The sequence below is a fragment of the Pan troglodytes genome, chromosome 3 (genome assembly GCF_028858775.2).
Source record: "Pan troglodytes isolate AG18354 chromosome 3, NHGRI_mPanTro3-v2.0_pri, whole genome shotgun sequence".
Taxonomy (NCBI): Eukaryota; Metazoa; Chordata; class Mammalia; order Primates; family Hominidae; genus Pan; species Pan troglodytes.
Genome location: NC_072401.2, coordinates 90739374 through 90759245, shown reverse-complemented (window position 1 = coordinate 90759245; position 19872 = coordinate 90739374).

The window sequence follows — 19872 nt, the reverse complement described above, 5'->3', positions numbered from 1 at the left end:
TCTTTTGGCTTAGGATTGACTTGGCAATGCAGGCTCTTTTTTGGTTCCATATGAACTTTAAAGTAGTTTTTTCCAATTCTGTGAAGAAAGTCTGGTAGGTTGATGGGGATGGCATTGAATCTATAAATTACCTTGGGCAGTAGGGCCATTTTCACGATATTGATTCTTCCTACCCATGAGCATGGAATGTTCTTCCATTTGTTTATGTCCTCTTTTATTTCGTTGAGCAGTGGTTCGTAGTTCTCCTTGAAGAGGTCCTTCACATCCCTTGTAAGTTGGATTCCTAGATATTTTATTCTCTTTGAAGCAATTGTGAATGGGAGTTCACTCATGATTTGGCTCTCTGTTTGTCTGTTATTGTTGTCTAAGAATGCTTGTGATTTTTGCACATTGATTTTGTATCCTGAGACTTTGCTGAAGTTGCTTATCAACTTAAGGAGATTTTGGGCTGAGACTATGGGGTTTTCTAGATATACAATCATGTCATCTGTAAAGAGGGACAATTTGACTTCCTCTTTTCCTAATTGAATACGCTTTATTTCTTTCTCCTGTCTGATTGCCCTGGCCAGAACTTCCAACATTATGTTGAATAGGAGTGGTGAGAGAGGGTATCCCTGTCTTGTGCCAGCTTTCAAAGGGACTGCTTCCAGTTTTTGCCCATTCAGTATGATATTGGCTGTGGGTTTGTCATAAATAGCTCTTATTATTTTGAGATACATCCCATCAATACCTAATTTATTGAGAGTTTTTAGCATGAAGGGCTGTTGAATTTTGTCAAAGGCCTTTTCTGCATCTATGGAAATAAATAATGTGGTTTTTGTCTTTGGTTCTGTTTATATGCTGGATTACGTTTATTGATTTGCATATGTTGAACCAGCCTTGCATCCCAGGGATGAAGCCCACTTGATCATGGTGGATAAGTTTTTTGATGTGCTGCTGGATTCAGTTTGCCAGTATTTTATTGAGGATTTTTGCATTGATGTTCATCAGGGATATTGGTCTAAAATTCTCTTCTTTTGTTGTGTCTCTGCCAGGCTTTGGTATCAGGATGATGCTGGCTTCATAAAATGAGTTAGGGAGGATTCCCTCTTTTTCTACTGATTGGAATAGTTTCAGAAGGAATGGTACCAGCTCCTCCTTGTACCTATGGTAGAATTCGGCTGTGAATCCATCTGGTCCTGGACTTTTTTTGGTTGGTAAGCTATTAATTATTGCCTCAATTTCAGAGCCTGTTATTGGTCTATTAAGAGATTCAACTTCTTCCTGGTTTAGTCTTCGGAGGGTGTATGTGTTGAGGAATTTATCCATTTCTTCTAGATTTTCTAGTTTATTTGTGTAGAGGTGTTTATAGTATTCTCTGATGGTAGTTTGTATTTCTGTGGGATTGGTGGTGATATCCCCTTTATCATTTTTTACTGCATCTATCTGATTCTTCTCTCTTTTCTTCTTTATTAGTCTTGCTAGCAGTCTATCAATTTTGTTGATCTTTTCAAAAAACCAGCTCCTGGCTTCATTGATTTTTTTGAAGGGTTTTTTGTGTCTCTATCTCCTTTGGTTCTGCTCTTATCTTAGTTATTTCTTGCCTTCTGCTAGCTTTTTAATGTGTTTGCTCTTACATCTCTAGTTCTTTTAATTGTGATGTTAGGGTGTCAATTTTAGATCTTTCCTGCTTTCGCTTGTGGGCATTTAGTGCTATAAATTTCCCTCTACACACTGCTTTAAATTTGTCCCAGAGATTCTGGTATGTTGTGTCTTTGTTCTCGTTGGTTTCAAAGAACATCTTTATTTCTGCCTTCATTTTGTTATGTACCCAGTAGTCATTCAGGAGCAGGTTGTTCAGTTTCCATGTAGTTGAGCAGTTTTGAGTGAGTTTCTTAGTCCTGAGTTCTAGTTTGATTGCACTGTGGTCTGAGAGACAGTTTGTTATAATTTCTGTTCTTTTACATTTGCTGAGGAGTGCTTTACTTCCAATTATGTGGTCAATTTTGGAATAGGTGTGGTGTGGTGCTGAGAAGAATGTATATTCTTTTGATGTGGGGTGGATAGTTCTATAGATGTCTATTAGGTCCAATTGGTGCAGAGCTGAATTCAATTCCTGGATATCCTTGTTAACTTTATGTCTCATTGATCTGTCTAATGTTGACAGTGGGGTGTTAAAGTCTCCCATTATTATTGTGTGGGAGTCTAAGTCTCTTTGTAGGTCTCTAAGGACTTGCTTTATGAATCTGGGTGCTCCTGTATTGGGTGCATATATATTTAGGATAGTTAGCTCTTCTTGTTGAATTGATCCCTTTACCATTATGTAATGTCCTTCTTTGTCTCTTTTGATCTTTGTTGGTTTAAAGTCTTTGTTTCAGAGACTAGGATTGCAACCCCTGCCTTTTTTTGTTTTCCACTTGCTTGTAGATCTTCCTCTATCCCTTTATTTTGAGCCTATGTGTGTCTCTGCACGTGAGATGAGTTTCCTGAATACAGCACACTGATGGGTCTTGACTGTTTATCCAGTTTGCCAGTGTGTGTGTTTTAATTGGAGCATTTAGCCCATTTACATTTAAGGTTAATATTGTTATGTGTGAATTTGATCCTGTCATTATGATGTTAGCTGGTTATTTTGCTCATTAGTTGATACAGTTTCTTCCTAGCATCAATGGTTTTTACGATTTGGCATGTTTTTGCAGTGGCTGGTATCGATTGTTCCTTTCCATGTTTAGTGCTTCCTTCAGGAGCTCTTGTAGGGCAGGCCTGGTGGTGACAAAATCTCTCAGCATTTGCTTGTCTGTAAAGGATTTTATTTCTCCTTCACTTATGAAGCTTAGTTTGGCTGGATATGAAATTCTGGGTTGAAAATTCGTTTCTTTAAGAATCTTGAATATTGGCCCCCACTCTCTTCTGCCTTGTAGAGTTTCTGCCGATAGATCAGCTGCTAGTCTGATGGGCTTCCCTTTGCGGGTAACCGAACCTTTCTCTCTGGCTGACCTTAACATTTTTTCCTTCATTTCAACTTTGGTGAATCTGACAATTATGTGTCCTGGAGTTGCTCTTCTTGAGGAGTATCTTTGTGGCATTCTCTGTATTTCCTGAATTTGAATGTTGGCCTGCCTTGCTAAGTTGGGGAATTTCTCCTGGATAATATCCTGCAGGGTGTTTTCCAACTTGGTTCCATTCTCCTCGTCACTTTCAGCTACACCAATCAGACATAGATTTGGTCTTTTCACATAGTCCCATATTTCTTGGAGGCTTTGTTTGTTTCTTTTTATTGTTTTTTCTCTAAACTTCTCTTATCACTTCATTTCATTCATTTGATCTTCAATCACTGATACCCTTTCTTCCAGATGATCGAATTGGCTACTGAAGCTTGTGCATTCGTCACGTAGTTCTCGTGCCATGGTTTTCAGCTCCATCAGGTCCTTTAAGGACTTCTCTGCTTTGGTTATTCTAGTTAGCCATTTGTCTAATGTTTTTTCAAGGTTTTTAACTTCTTTGCGATGGGTTCAAACTTCCTCCTTTAGCTCAGAGAAGTTTGATCATCTGAAGCCTTCTTCTCTCAACTCGCCAAAGTCATTCTCCGTCCAGCTTTGTTCCATTGCTGGTGAGGAGCTGTGTTCCTTTGGAGGAGGAGAGGTGCCCTGATTTTTAGAATTTTCAGTTTTTCTGTTCTGTTTTTTCCCCATCTTTGTGGTTTTATCTACCTTTGGTCTTTGATGATGGTGACGTACATATGGGGTTTTGGTGTGGATGTCCTTTCTGTTTGTTATCTCCACAGCACTTCTAAGACACTTAGCACCATTCCAAGCCTAAGAAGTGTTAAGATTGTTACCTTACATGACTTTATGTCTGTGTTTCATATTGCTTTCAATTGACCAAAATTGTTAAGTTAAAATCTATGAACATGCAAATAGTCTTGCTTTTTGTCACCATCTTCTGTCTGTATTTGCCAATATTTAAAGAAACAATGTCTTATAATAACACTCTCTTTTTTGAAAAACAACCTTCCGTGTAATTCTCTTTTTTCTCTAAGAAGTGTTGGCAGCACAACCTTTTTGTTCTGCAATATTTGGTTCTTTATGCAATCATCAGGAAATAATCAACATTTTCAGGTTTTCAGGAAAGAGAAAATAATCCATGGAGAATCCATAGAATATCATGATCTTTGGGATCTTTTCTTATTCTGACTCATGAAACCCTCACTTAGAACCCAAGTAGCTCGATCTCAGTCACCAAGTATTAATAGGTATGTCATAGACTAAGAGAGACAGCAGCCCTTCAGAAGGAATCAGAAATGCCAACAAGCTAGCATGACAGTGAACAGGGAACAGAAAAGGGGATAGAGGGAGGAGGACTGAGCACAGCTGAAGTCTAATAGAGCAGAATCATTACCAAAGGAGAGGCCAGGATGCCATCATGTAATATGAAGAACTTAGAACAAGGGCTTACTATGTGCTGCATGCTTGTATTAACATTTTTAATTTTCACAGTAGCCCCATGAGCTAGGTGTTCTAGTGAGCCTCATTTTATAGATGAAGAAAATAAATTGCAAAAAGATTTAATAAATTGCCCAAGGTTACACAACTAGCAATGGGTGGAGCTGGGATTCAAACCTATGGGGCTTCTGGAATCAAGACACTAGACTGTACCACTTCTTCCTAGAAGAATGTAGTCTCCAGGATTTACATGATGAACAGGCTGGAACAAGGAACTAATCTGGATAGAGGGGTTCTTGGGGCAAAGTGTCAGGAGCATGTCTATCTCTCCTCCTGCATATGGTTTGTCTTAAAGTGACTCTATTCACCAACCATTAACTGATAAAAGCAACACCAATTGACTGATTCTGCCCTGATCCACTTTTTTAGAGTATCAAACAATAACCAGGACAATGTACCTCTTACTTCTCAATAGGGCATATTTGTAAGCCAGTGACATTTCTTAATAATAGACATGATGATATTAATAATATTGAGCACTTTCATGTGCCAAGAGCTATGATTCAATTGCACAAAATAGACTTATTTCTGAGTAACAATTTTGTGTATGTATGCTTGATGTACGTGTGTGTGTGCATGCGCACGCATCTTTAATTGATATGGGTTTATTTTCAGAGTTAATTAAAATAGTTCTTCCTTATGGCCAGCAGAAAACTACTGCCAGCACAGAATACACATGAAATCTAATATATGTAAAATCATAAAATTTCAGCACTACATCATAGGTTTATAAATTTCCCAGAGATGATGCAATTATACTCTTTTATAAGAAGTATGGTTTCTAAACTAGAATTCAAAAAATTTGGCTCTGTAATACAGCATTCTTATTCTACTGGATGGTAGAAATGTAGCCAGAAAAAGAAAGAATATTTTATATTTTATAAATTGACAGAAATGAATTTTTGGCAGGTTGAGTCTACAAAGGTTTTAAACGAAATGATATACTTACAAGTCAAAGTGCTACTGTCCTTGTTGGAGTTAGCAGATGGTGACAGGCTCCAGCCTCCCTACCTTTCATTGTCATTTCCTTTTAAGTCCTCTGTTCTCCATCAAGTCATTGCCTGTCAAATGTGCTGCCACATTTTTCCTTTCTTACACTGAGGCCACCAGTGATTGATTGAAGGTTACTAGTGTCTCTACAGCTGCCATTGTCTCCACATTGTTGCTGAAAAGTCCGAGGAAATGACTCTGTATCACTACCTCTTTTACCTGGGCCTCAAGAGTGTTGCCTTGTGTTTTCATTGTCTCAGAGACTTGAAGGAAATCATTGTCTTGTCGTGTTGTTCCCACTGGCTTCCGTGTCAGGGCTCAGACACATAGTGCAAATCCCTGGGATTAGTATTGGAAAATTACAAGATGTGTGTGCCATAAAGGGCAAGAACAAAGGACCATGTGGGCCACACACACTCGTAATTACCCCACTGTTTCCACACCAGCCATGGCCTTGAATCTTTCGTGAATTCAACATCTTTCTCAATGGAAGTTCCTTTCTAGGACGTTTCTCAGACTCGCAGAATAGACTCTGGAAGGTCTGTCCCTCTAGACACTAAATATATACCTACACATGTCTAAATTCTAAAATGAACCTAGCAGAGGTGGAAACAAAAATATGCCACTTACCTACATTTAATCACAAAGCATTTTGCTACAGCTGTTATGTTTTTGACTAGTTCAAAGAATCATGGAAACTTACACACTGGAAAGAAAAAAGTACATGCTTGACATTGTCTTTTCCAACTAAGGCTAAGAAAGATTAAATGTCTACATTGTCTTACAGCTTTTTCTGCAATTCAGAGATTCATCTAAAGAGTTAGAATAAACATACAATTTTGTAAATCACGATATTAATTAAAGGTAACTAAATTCTTTGGAGTACCTCTAAACATATTTCTGATGGTCTGTGACACCTGGACATGAAGAACTACAGCTTTCTTTCAAGTGAAATTTTAATCACCATTGATAAGTCAAAGGATTCATTTTACCATGGAATCTGCAACATTTCCTTATTCTCAATTGTTGGTCCTTCTTATTCCTTCTTAAGACTCTGCTCTGACCCCTTGGGTTTCTTCCTATATACTGTCTCCTTCAGTGAAATCACCTACTTTCGTGGCTTCTGTTGCCACCAGTCTTCAGATGATCATCAAATCTACATTTCTAACTCTCTTTTCCACTGCTGCCTCATTTTGGTCTCTAAGACATCACTTTTCTGTCCTGTCATCACTCAACCTTCCCAAGTTGTGATACAAGCTCCTTGAAATCGAAATTCAAAACACATAGCTCTGTTGAAACTCCTTAAATGCTTACTACTGACATGAGCACATTTTATGCTTTGCTAGACACTATTCTAAGTATGTACTGGCATTTTAGCCTAAGTATATTAAGTAATTTAATTCTCACAATGACTACATGAGGTAGATACTATTATTATCCCCCTTTTACAAAGAAGACAGGAGAGGCAGAGTGAAGTTAATTATCTTTCTCAGTTTCTACAGCTACCAACTGAAAGGCTGGTAGTCAAACCCAGGCATTCTGGCTCCAGATTTTAAGCTTTTAACTAATAAGCTTTATTTGTATTGATATTATGATGATATAAAGTATCATCATTCTATTATATCTATACAAGTATATTTCACTCAAAACTACCTGGAAAATATTTCAGGGTGATTTCTATGATGAATAGACAGAAAAGTCAAATGACGTATTTCCAGATAGACTGGTTTCTATCTAAAATCATGAGCTATTTTTGAAGAAAATATATACAAAGACATCTAATAATCACAGAAATCATACCTGAAGTTAAATCTGCCCTTTCTTTCTCTCACCCTATTCCTCTAAGATCTCCCATCATGATGTGAACACCTGGCCTTTTTTTTGGTGTATTTACAGGACAAACTTCCAGTTAGTAATATCCTCTATGAATAGTGTTTTATCTGGGCTTTGGTCATATCCTCCTGCTGTTCCCATTAGCAGATTAGCACATGTCACAAATGAGACCCATACCCATGTGGGCCAGTTAACATGCCTCCATTTCATTTCCCTCTTAATGTGCTTGCCCCTAGTTACAAGCAGGATTAGGTACAAGAGACCATCTATAATTGTTTCTCGGGAAAATAAAAGTGTATGTATTTATGGTAGGTCAGTTTTCATCACCCTCATGTACTAGGTTTGTTTTGTGTTAACTGCTTCAAGTGGCAGGACCTGATGCTATGGATGCCAGAAGCTAAGTGAACCCAGCAATGAAACACTTCTGAATCTTGTTCATTCCTTTGTAGATATTCAGCATAACATATTCTCCTCAAGGAAACAAAACAGTCTTGACCTGCTATATATTTCTCTAATAGATATTCTATTTTTTTTCTGTTGCTTCCAGATACCTGTGATGTCCCCAGTTTTCCTTATGACTTCTTGCCTATAAGCAAGGGTACACATAGTAATAAAATCTAGATAAGATGTTTCATGCACCACATGGAGTACCAGGAGTCTAGACATGGTCTATCTGATATTACTTTAAACCATGGGATAATCACATAGACAAAACCCTTTTTAAAAAGAGCAGCAAGAATTGGAAGAGCCTTTAGAATTCACAGTAAAATGTAGGTAAAGTTCTCTCTGTAAGTCAAGCATGAACAGGGATTTTGTCTAACTCTCTCAGCATGGTGGAGGTGATGTTCTTAATAAAATCAAGGAGACTTCTTAGAAAATAGTTGTTACGTGGCTAGCACCTGTAATCTCAGCACTTTGGGAAGCCACGGTGGGTGAATCACTTTAGGCCAGGAGTTCGAGACACCAGCCTGGTGAACATGGTGAAACCCCGTCTCTACTAAAAATATAAAAATTAGCCAGGTGTGGTGGAACACGCCTGTAGTCCCAACTACTCAGGAGGCTGAGACAGGAGAATTGCTTGAACCTGCGAGGTGGAGGTTGAAGTGAGCCAGGATCATGCCACTGCACTCCAGCCTGGGTGACAGAGGGAGACTCTGTCTCAAAAAAAAAAAAAGTTGTTATGGGTTGAATTGTGTTGCCCACAAAAGATGTTTAAGTCCTAACTCCTAGCTCCTGTGAATGTGACATTATTTGGAAAGAGGGTCTTTGCATATGATTAAGTTAAATTGTGCTCATTAGAGTGGACCCTATGTCTTTACAAAAAAGGGGAAATTTGGACACAGACACAGACATGCCCAGAGGGAAGATGATATGAACACATAGGAAGAAAATAGCCGTATACAAGCCCAGGGACACTGAAGATTGCCAGTAAACTACCAGAAACTAAGACAGAGGAATGGAACAGATTCTTTCACACAACCCTCAAAAGGAACCAACCCTGCTGACACCTTGATTTCAGACTTTTAATCTCCAGAGCTATGAGACAATAAATTGTATTGTTTAAGCTGCCCAGCTTGCAATCATTTATTATGGCAGCCCCAGGAAACCAATACAATAGTCTTCATACATTCTCTGTTACTTCAGGGCCTATATTAGTCATAGCGAATTGTGGGTAAATTCTGGGACTAGCACCAAGGTGCCAATTATTTAGGAAACAAAGAAATCATTTAACACAAGAAGAATCATTATTTTCCTCTCATTTCCTTCCACCTCTGTATTTGTAAAAGAAATTTCATACTATAGGTTAATATAAGGTTAACCTTAACATTAACCTTATCTTCATGAAGCCATGGCTCTGGCTCCTGTTTTCAGGAAGGAGAACAATTTTCCACCTGTTTTCATTTAATGAGCATAATTTCATTTAATACTTGTTCTATATTTTATACTCATATAAGAAATATGGAAAACATGTTAAAAATTAGAATAAAATCCTATCTTTAAAGAGTTTATAATTATTTGGGGGTAAGCAGGCACTGATCAAATTAAAAACCAATTAAAGGTAATAGCTAATGGATTTCTAAATTGAGCAGTATAAGAATACTGTGAAATTCAACAATTGTGTAAAAATCACATAGGAAAACTGTCATCTTTTAAAATGATATACTTAATGTGTACAAGCATAATATATAATATTCCCAAAAAGAAATAAACTTAAAATCAGCTTCATTTTAAAGGTTTAACTTGCTCTATCTCTTCACTCTTATCTAACAGGATCTTGAATACAGTAGTGATTTGGTGTCCATGTACTCTAAATATCCATGAACAATACCTAGAGCAGTGTTCCTGACTCTGGACTTAACCCAGCTGACAAAAATGATTAATTGAAAACAACTAAAACCATAATGTGGAATGTGAACTACATAGTGTTTTCCTTTCCAGTGAATTTATTAAATATTCTATATTATTACTATGTACTAAACCACAAATAATATGCTTTACTAGAAGCTTCTTAAAGGCAGGGAATGTCTTATTTCCACCCATGGTCCAGAGCTTTCAAAAATGTTGATTTAATAAACAACAAATAAAAGAATAAAATGTGCTTCTGATATTAACTCTAGACTAAGGAGCACATTTACAGTCTTAGCCAATTTTTCTGGTGCAATACATTTTTTCTTCTTTTTCTGTTTATTAATTTCTATTGATCCTCAGTGTGTGGCCTACATTTCTCTTGTCTCACACCATTCAGTGCTGGGTTATTGATTCCCTGCATCAGTGTTCTTAAAATTATTGGCAGAAAATTCTAAGTCTTAGCTGATGTGCTTATTCAAAGTTTGCATTAAGTACAGAACCATTATCAACTATATTGTGAGGGATACTCTGGTACACTCCAGCATGTTCAAGTACAAAGTTATTTTGGAGATATGCTTTTATTTTTGTTTTTGTAACTGCAAGGCAATACCCCTCAGTAGATCGAGAAATTAACCCAGTAGGTGGAGACCAGCTATTTTGGAAGGTAAAGAGGTGGAGGGAGGGAAAGGAAATGGAGAGAAAGGGAAGGGATGGGAAAGGAAGAGAAGGGAAGGGAAAAGGAAAAAGGAAAGGAAGGGGAAGGAGGAAAAGGAAAGGAAAGGAAAAAAGAAAGGAGCTTATGTATTTCGAACTTAGAACCACAGCCAAAAAAAATTTTTGAAAGAAGGAAGGAAGGAAGGAGAGGAAGGAAGGAAGCAAGGAAGGAAGGAAGGAAGGAAGGAAAGAAACAAAGAAACAAAGAGAAAGAAAGAAAGAAGAAAGAAAGAGAGAGAGAGAAAGAAAGAAAGAAAAAGAAAGGAAGGAAGGAAGGAAGGAAGAAAGAAAGAAAGAGAAAGAAAGAAAAAAAGAAAGAAGAAAGAAAGAGAGAGAAAGAAAGAAAGAAGAAGAAAGAAAGAAAGAAAGAAAGAAAGAAAGAAAGAAAGAAAGAAAGAAAGGCGAGCAAACAGGCCATCGATATGAAAGGACAGAGGGAGTCTTCCAGTCCAGGGCTCTGGGGAAAGGAAAAGCTTGGCTGGTGATATGATTTGGCTATGTTCCCACCTAAATCTCATCTTGAATTGTAGTTCCCATAATCCCCACATGACATGGGAGGGACCCAGTGGAAGGTAATTGAATCATAGGGGCAGGTTTTTCCTCTGCTGTTCTTGTGATAGTGAATAAGTCTTATGAGATCTGATGGTTTTGTAAAGGGCAGTTCCCCTGCACACGCTCTCTTGCCTGCTGCCATGTAAGATGTGCATTTGCTCCTCCTTCACATTCCACCATGATTGTGAGGCTTCCCCAGCTATGTGGAACTATGAGTCCATTAAACTTCTTTTTCTTTATAAATTACCCAGCCTCTGGTATGTCTTATTAGCAATGTAAGAACAGACTAATACAGCTGGCTAAAGGAAATGAAGGAGACACTGCATGAATGGCTGGATCAGAGACAGATATGGGGAGGGTGAGAGGAGAGGAAGCTGGGGAGATGGAAGTAGTAATACAAGACCTTGCAGGTTATGGTAAGAAATTTGGACTTAATTCTAAATGTAATAGAAGCCATTAAAGGGCTTTTAGCAGGAGAAGGACATGAAAAGGCTCAAATTCTTAAAAGAACACTGTCAATGTAGTGTGGTGAATGAGCTAGAGATTTAAAAAATGTAGTTAAGAAGACACAGGGAGACTGCAGGGGTGATTTCAGTGTCCAGGTGAGAGATGATTATGGCTGGACTAGGGCTGTGCTTGAGGAATGGGCAGATGATTTTGGAGATAGACTGACTGGACTTTGCGATGGATTATATTTAGAAAAAAAAAAGATGGAGGAATCAAGAATGACTCCAAAGGTTCGGATTCAAATGTTTAGGTGGATGTTTACTGAGATAGAGTCCCCTAGTAATCACAGGCTTCAGGGAGAAATTAAGAGCTCAGCTTGGGACAGGCTAATTTGAGATGCCTGAGCAACTTGAAGTGAAAAGTTGGCAGCTGGAGGGCAGGCAAATAAGCTCTAATGACACTTCTGCTGGGCTGCACTAATCATCAGAAACTTCCCTCACAGGGTTGCCTGGAGCCCCAGCTACTCCTAAACAAGGTAAGGGAATGAGGGAGTGGTCAGCAGAAGGAAACTCCATATTTTATTTAATCAAATTACATACACTTTGTTGCATTTGACTTGGCAACTCCAAAGTGAACTGCTGCCAAGTCAAATTTTTATCCAGATAATGAACTGGATCTATTGCTACCACATCTGCTTCCTGTTTGTTGTAAGCAGAGAAGTTATCCAAGGTAGAACAATAGACAACATCATAGAAAGGGAAGCAGCTGGTATTGCCTGCTCCAATAGTGAGAAATCTGAGATGGGAAAGCCATATTTTTTTAAAAGTCGGAGAAGACTAAGATGTAAGATAATGTTACCCTTCTCATTTTTGGAGGGATGTCATTCAGCATTAAGAAGAAAGCAGGAGTCTGAGAGAATGTAATTGATAGAAAGTCAGGGAGATCAAAAACTGTGCCACCTGGAGCACTTCAGAACTCCCTAGGAAGCCAGACTCTCCTGTCTTATTTTAATATCTAGGGGCATCTGTACCAGTCTCCCTAAAGCATAAAGCATCTCTTTTTACAGTGGAGCAATAAAGCATTTAGACAACTGCTCAAAAAGGAGGCCACTGGATGGTTTCAAGCTTGCGTTTGCTGTACAGCTGAGGAGAAACATTTAGAATGTTCGACTTTTGTCACAATCCCTATATTTGCCATCCCCATTTACACATAAAAAAAATTGAGGCTCAGAGAGGTTGAGATATGTACCGAAGGTTATAAATCTAGTGAATGGTAGAGGTAGAATTTAATCCAGCTTGACCTGATTTTCATGTCCTGATTTTATTAATGAGAATGTGTCTCAAATAAATGAGCCAAGTAGAAAATTGAAGAAAAAAGTAGATCATTAATCAATAAATTTCCTAGTGTTTTTCACCTTAGCAGCCATTTCTGCAACTTTGTTTTAATAGTAATCACTCCTACTTTCTACTCACTAAAAATATACCATAAATATTATTTTCAAAGCACAAATATGAAATACTGAAGAAAAAAATTATCTCCAACAAGCAAAATATAAGAGGATTTCAAAAAGAGGGAGGAAAGGTAGAATTAAAAAATAAAAATATAATTATAACTTTATTTCTCAACATAAGCTCCATTAAGTTTATGACACTTTTGTAAGAGTGATACCAGCCTTTTAGTCCATCCCTATAGAGCTGAGGGTCCTGGGACTTTAATCATGTTGATGCAGGCTTTTTTACATTATTAAAGGAAGAAAAATGTGTGCCTCTTAAATACTTTTTAAGATTAGGGCAGGAAAAGAGTTAAAAAAAGCCAATTCAAGACTATAAGGTGAATTCCTAATGATTTCCATCAAAACTCACATAATTGTTCTTGCTTGATGAGAAGAATAAACAGTGACATTGTCATGGCAGAGAAGGACTCTCTGGTATAGCTTTCCCGGGCATTTTTCTGCTAAAGCTTTGGATGACTTTCTCAAAACACTCTGATAATGAGCAGGTGTTTTCATCTGGGAGCCCTCAAGAAAGTCAACAAGCAAAGTGCCTTGAGCATCCCAAAAAAGCTGATGCCATGACCTTTGCTCTTGGCTGGTCCCTTTTGCTTTGATGGGACCACTTCCACTTCTTGGTAGCCATTGCTTTGATTGTGCTTTGTCTTCAGGATTGTACTGGTAAAGCCATGTTTCATCTCCTGTTACAATTATTTGAAAAAATGCTTCAAGATCTTGAGCCCACTTGTTTAAAATTTCCATTGAAAGCTCTGCTCTTGTCTGCAGCTTACCTGGGCACAATGCTTTTGGCATCTATTGAGTGGAAAGTCTTCTCACCTTTAATTTTTCAGTCAGAATTGTGTAAGATGAACAACTGAGGTGTCTATGGTGTTGGCTTTTGTTTCTGCTGTTAATCATTAGTCCTCTTCAATTAGGACATAAACAAGCTTAATCTTATCCTTACAAATTATGCGGATGGTCTGCCACTGTGGACTTCATCTTTGATACCACCTCATCTCTTCCTAAAAGGAGTTATCTATTTGTAAACTGCTGTTTTCTTTGAGTCATTGTTTCCATAAACTTTTTTAAAGCATCAATGATTTCACCATTCTTCTACCTAAGTTTCACCATAAATTTTATGTTTGTTCTTGCTTTGATTTTAGCAGAATTCACGTTGCTCTGAATGGGACTCTTTTCAAACTTATGTCTCATTCTTGTTAGTGCCTCAAACTAGATTCTATTCAGACATATTATAGCAAGTTAGTATAAGTTTATTTTGGTGCAAAAAAAGTTGAAACCTATGCATAGTTTTGTCAAAATACACATTTACCTGAACTTTGTGAAGTCCTCTTATGCAATGGTAAAGGAAATATATAAATAGAAAATATATTTTAAATTAGATGACAGCTGGTATTCTTTGACATCTAGATTGAAGAATGAAATGTACATATTGCTTATTTTTAGGACAGCAAGCAATTAATCGCCTCCTTTCCAATAAAAAAAAGTCATGAAAATGAAAGTAAGAAAATTTCAAGATGATGGCTAGGCACAGTCTATATTTCACTCTAATTATTGGTGTATTTGTTATTTCCTGGACTCACAGTATTCCCTGATGCCTTTGCTTTTCCTCAAGCTATTTATTCTCCCTATAATGCCCATGTTCTCTTTTATCTTTCATAACTTCATGTACCAAAATTGGACCTATTTGCAATGACTACTGTAGGGGCCAAGGAAAATCTTTCCCTTTGTCCTCTGAAGTTTAGCTGAAAAATCAACTGACAAAAGGCAGATTAATTTGGAAAAGGGCATACAAATTTATTAATATGCACACAGGGGAGAAGCGCATAGTGATTGTCCATCCCACAACAAGGTTTAGAAGCTCGTATACCATCTTGAGGTTACAGAAAGAGTGGGAGATGGATTGTAGCAAAACAGGTAGATAAGACCTGGGTAGCAAAGCGGTCTTGTAATGTAGATGAAATCTCACAGGTAGCAGGCTTCAGAAAGAATAGACAGTAAATATTTATTTTAGACCTTTAAAGGTATCAGACTCTCTTGCTCCTTCCTAGATCCAGACAAGGGAAATCTTCAGAGAAAGCCTGGCTATATCAGCGTAGATTCTGCATAGATGCAAATCTCCCCTGCAAAAGACAGCTTTGCAGGATGACTTCTGTTTGCTGGCTCCCTAAACAACCATCTCAAAATATGTCAAAAATATATTTTAGGGTAAAATATTTTTATTTCTTTCATTACTCAAATGAGAGTTCTTCCATAGACACTTGCACCAATAACAGATATAAAAGAACATTTTCATTATTTTGTCTACCTTCCCATAACACCTTGCATTATACAGCATTTGTCTTGACTCTTCCTTCTCATGTGAAAGCCTCTTGAGAGCAGAAGTCATATTTTCTGCATCTTTGTGTCCCTCCCCTTTCCTCTGAATGCTAGGCATGCTTCACCATAAAGGGAATACAAAGAGGTCAGTATATGAAATCATCTCATTGTAACAGTGAGAGAAATCTGACATCACTGACTTCATCTTGCTTCTATCCTCACAGGCTAACTGCCTTTGCTTATTCCTACATGTAGGCCAAACTAATCATGGAAAGAATTTATATATTTTAACTTTAGAACTAATGACTATTTCTCTTTTGAAAGAGGCCTGTGAGGAGATAAGGAAGTATGCACACAACTAACAATTCTGTTCAAGATTTATAGAAACAAGGTGGACCTGACAAGCAGTTAACCACAAACAAGTTTTGCAACCTCTTCACACCACTCCTGATGCCCAGATGTCCATAGGCACCAGTTATCTTTTGACTTTAACCCCCTCTTTGTTCCCCCCTCCCCTAACATAAAAGGAGCCTAAAATTCTATTAACTTAATGTGGTTCTTTAGGGCATTAGTCCTATATCTTCTTGGCTTACTAGCTCTCTGAAATAAAGTCACTTTACTTGCCTCAACACCTTGTCGCTCAACCTATTGGCTTTCTTGCAGCAAGGAGTATAAGCTTTGGACTCAACAGCATCATAAGCACTTAAAACATTCTAAAAACTAGAATGCACAGAAAATTTTTAAAAGATACTTTTGGATTCTCATTGAAACTAGTAACATTGCTCTCCTGCAGAAGTAATATAGCCTTGAGTCTGATAAATTATCCCAAGGTAAATTTAATTTAGTCAATTAGTCTTTTCTAGATAAAGAAAAAAAATTGACAGAAAGCCTCTATCGAGGACTCAGAATCTCCTGTGGGTCTATGGAAAGATATACACCAAGATAGTCAGAATATAGAACGCTTTCAGTGTCCGCTGTTTGTCCTCTGAACAATTTCCCCTTCCTTGCTTTTTCTATTGTCTTTTAAAGAAAAAGATCAAAAGCAAAATTAATTGATGGATTATTATTTAAAATAAAGGAGTAAAATAGTAACAAATAAGGGTATAGCAACAACACCTCCAACTTGGTAAACAAAATTGCCATAAGAATCCAACAAGAATCTTTATGGGAATTGGAAACATTAAATAGGATATATCACATCTTGAGTGTCAAATGAAGCTTAATTCAGAATTTATTCATAAGAGAGGATCATGGATAAAGCATTGAAGGCTAACTTCCTTGGTCAGAAAGAAACCAGGAACAGATTTTAGAGACTCATAAACCTAATGATAACAGCACTCACAGAATTGGCAAGCACCCTTGGACTACACTACATGGCCAGTGGAAAGGAAAATCAAGTTGAGAATGGAAATGAGAGGAAGTAGAATCATTAGGAATAACAGTAATCATTAACATGCACTGAGCACTTACTATGTGCCAGGCACTGGGCTAAGGGCTTTATTTACATCATTTCATTCTTCATTAACTTGTCTCCGTTTTTATTTTTTTCTCCTGAAAGCTTATTCTCTTGATGCCTGAATGATGTTTTAAAATGTAAATATGAGCTTATCGCCCTCTCAAAACCCTCCAAAGCCTTCTAATCCCATCTTCCAAAGCCTTCTAATCACTCAAGATATGGTATATTTTATTTAATGATTTCCAATTCCCATAAAGATGCTTGTTGGATTCTTACAGCAATTTTGTTTACCAAGTTGGAGTAGTTGTTGCCATACCCTTATTTTCTTATTTTCTATTGTTTTACTCCTTTATCTTAAAGAATAATCTGTCAATTAATTTTGCTTTTGACATTTTTCTTTAAAAGGCAATAGGAAAAACAAGGAAGGGGGAATTGTTCTGAGGACAAGAACATTATAGGGAGAAGAAATAGCTTGAGCAAAGCAAAGGCATCAGATGGCTTACTGGCATGAATGATCCAGCCACCAGCTGACCCCAAGTTCATTTTCTAAAATTTCACAACCTCAGTGAGACTTCCACACTGTCCTTTCTAAATTATCACATCCATCTCTCTCTCTTTCTTTCTTTTTTCTTTTCTTTTTTTTTTTTTTTTTGACACAAGGTCTCACTCTCTCACCCAGGCTGGAATGCAGAGGTGTGATCTTGGCTCACTGAAACCTCTGCCTCCTGATCTCAAGTGATCCTTCCACCTCAGCATCCCAAGTAGCTGGGACCGCAGGTGCACACTACCATGACTGGATAATTTTTTGTGTGTTTTTTGTAGAGATTTGGTTTCACCATGTTGCTCAGGCTGGTCTCGAACTCCTGGGCTACAAGCGATCCGCCTGCCTCAGCCTCCCAAAGTGCTGGGATTACAGGTGTGAACCCCCACACCCGGCCTCATCCAACACTTTTTCTATCCCCATACTCTACTTAATAGCACTTATCAGTACTTGAGATTATAGTATATAAAATCAATTATTATTAATCATGGTACTTATGTTCTATAAAGTTTGTGTGAATACTGCATTAGCAAACACTGAACCATTGCTCCTAAGAGAAATATAGGGTGAAGTTCCTATGAGTCTCTGGAGACAAAATGTTTGTCAACTGATCTATATATAACCTTGTTTTGTGTGTGTTTCTGTTGAAAGATGTGATTTAATACATATTGTTGATTCATTAACATTGAACTCCTCGCCAACAGCACTATAACTCATACCAGAAAGCAGCTTATCTAACACACATATTCTCTCTGTTTAAGGCACATCACAGCCTTGTTGTGCTTAGGAACACTAGACAGCACTTCAGCACTACTCTCGGGGGGCGGTGTAAACAGCAAAATCAACACAAAGCACAAAAATGTGAAAAATGTTGCACCAAGTAGAACACACAAAAAAGCCCACTTTACATTATGAGGGTTAAAACAAGAATGCAGAGAGCATGGCCTTGACTAACTTCAGCTGAGAATGTGTGCACAGAGTGACTCAAATTTTTTGTCATTCTGCGCCGATGTGTGAAAGACCACAAAGGTGTTATAATTGTTAATTTTGGAGATTACAAGTATACTTTAGCAAGTAGATGAATTAGCAAGTACAGAATCTGCAAATGATGAAGACTGGCTGTATTTATTCATTCATGTTGTATTATGTATCCCCCCTTTTTGATATCTAAGCAAGCTGTATAATAGCAAAGATGTTTTCTGGTTTGCTTTTACTTCAGCATCTAGACCAGCACTGTCCACAAGAAATGTAATGTGTGTGCACCACAAATGTGAGCTACTTATATAATTTTAAATGTTTGAGTAAATACATTAAAAAAGAAAGATGAAATTAATTTTCATAACATTAATCTACCATAATATATCCAAAATATTATTTGAACATCTAGTAAGTAGCAAAGTATTAACATAATATTTTACTTCCTTTATTTCAAATCTTTGAAATGCACATATATTTTATACTTATAGCACACTTCAATTTGGACTAGACACATTTTAGGTACTCAATAGCTGCATGTGGTTAGTGGCTTATCATATTAGACAGCGCAGGTCTAGAACAATGACTGGTACATACTAAGTCCCCAGTAAACACTGATGAGTGAATTCATTTATTAATTGCTTCTAAATCCCAGACACTGGGCCAAGAAGTTTACATCCTTTACGTCACTTAATCCACACAGCCACCCTTCTGTTAGCTAGAGTTAGCCTCATTTTACACAGTTAGTAATAGAGATGCACTAAATTGCCCACAGTCACATAGAATTCCAGAACAAGGAAGGGCTTGAATATCCAACCATCTGACCAAATCTAATGTCTCCAAATATGTCTTCGTTAAAAGGCACTAATACAGTTTTACTTACAATATCCATTAAAATATTAGTTGAAATATTTCTGACTATAGGAGGGACTACATGGTTCTAGAAGAATTTCAAGTTTGGCCAAATACAGAGTGCATAACTTACTATTTTAAAAACTAGGTAATGCTAATGAACATAATTATTATATGCCTGAGTGATGAAGCGTATTGTCACCCAAGAGCCTATCTGCTCTCTCCATAACTTACCAGAGACTAATTAGAAAGACAGTAGCAGTAGGCTTTGGGGCATGAAGCACCAGGCATCTTGCACTATTGTTGCTGACAACCTGAGATGCTTTGCACTATTGCAGGGAATGACGTGGAAAAAGGCATTGTTATCCTTGGAAACCACATGGTTCCCCCTCATTCTCAAAATCTGTGAAAGACCTTTCGCCTTTTTCCTTATACATGAAACAAACATTACATTTTTACACAAATTTATGAAGTAAAAAATACTGCATGACATTTATCGAATGGCAATGTAATAATCAATTCACAATATTTACCGTCTTATGATTCCAAAAACAACTCAGGGCAGCTTAATCAATTAATAAGAATAACCCATCACTGCTTAACACAAACAACTTATTTTTTCTGCTCCAATCCTGCTTGCATAAAAATCTGCAAGATTAATCAGAGGTAATTTATTAGAGAGCAAAAAATGGAGACAAAAGAAGGTTACTCAGTCAGAGCAGCCACAGAATAATAAAGCTCATTTTGTTTCTGTTCAAATTGAAGAGCTCTTGGTATCAGACTAAAAATTGCAAATCATGTTTTCAATTTCCCCGAAGCCAGACTCTGATTACAGCATGTGTTACACCACTGGATT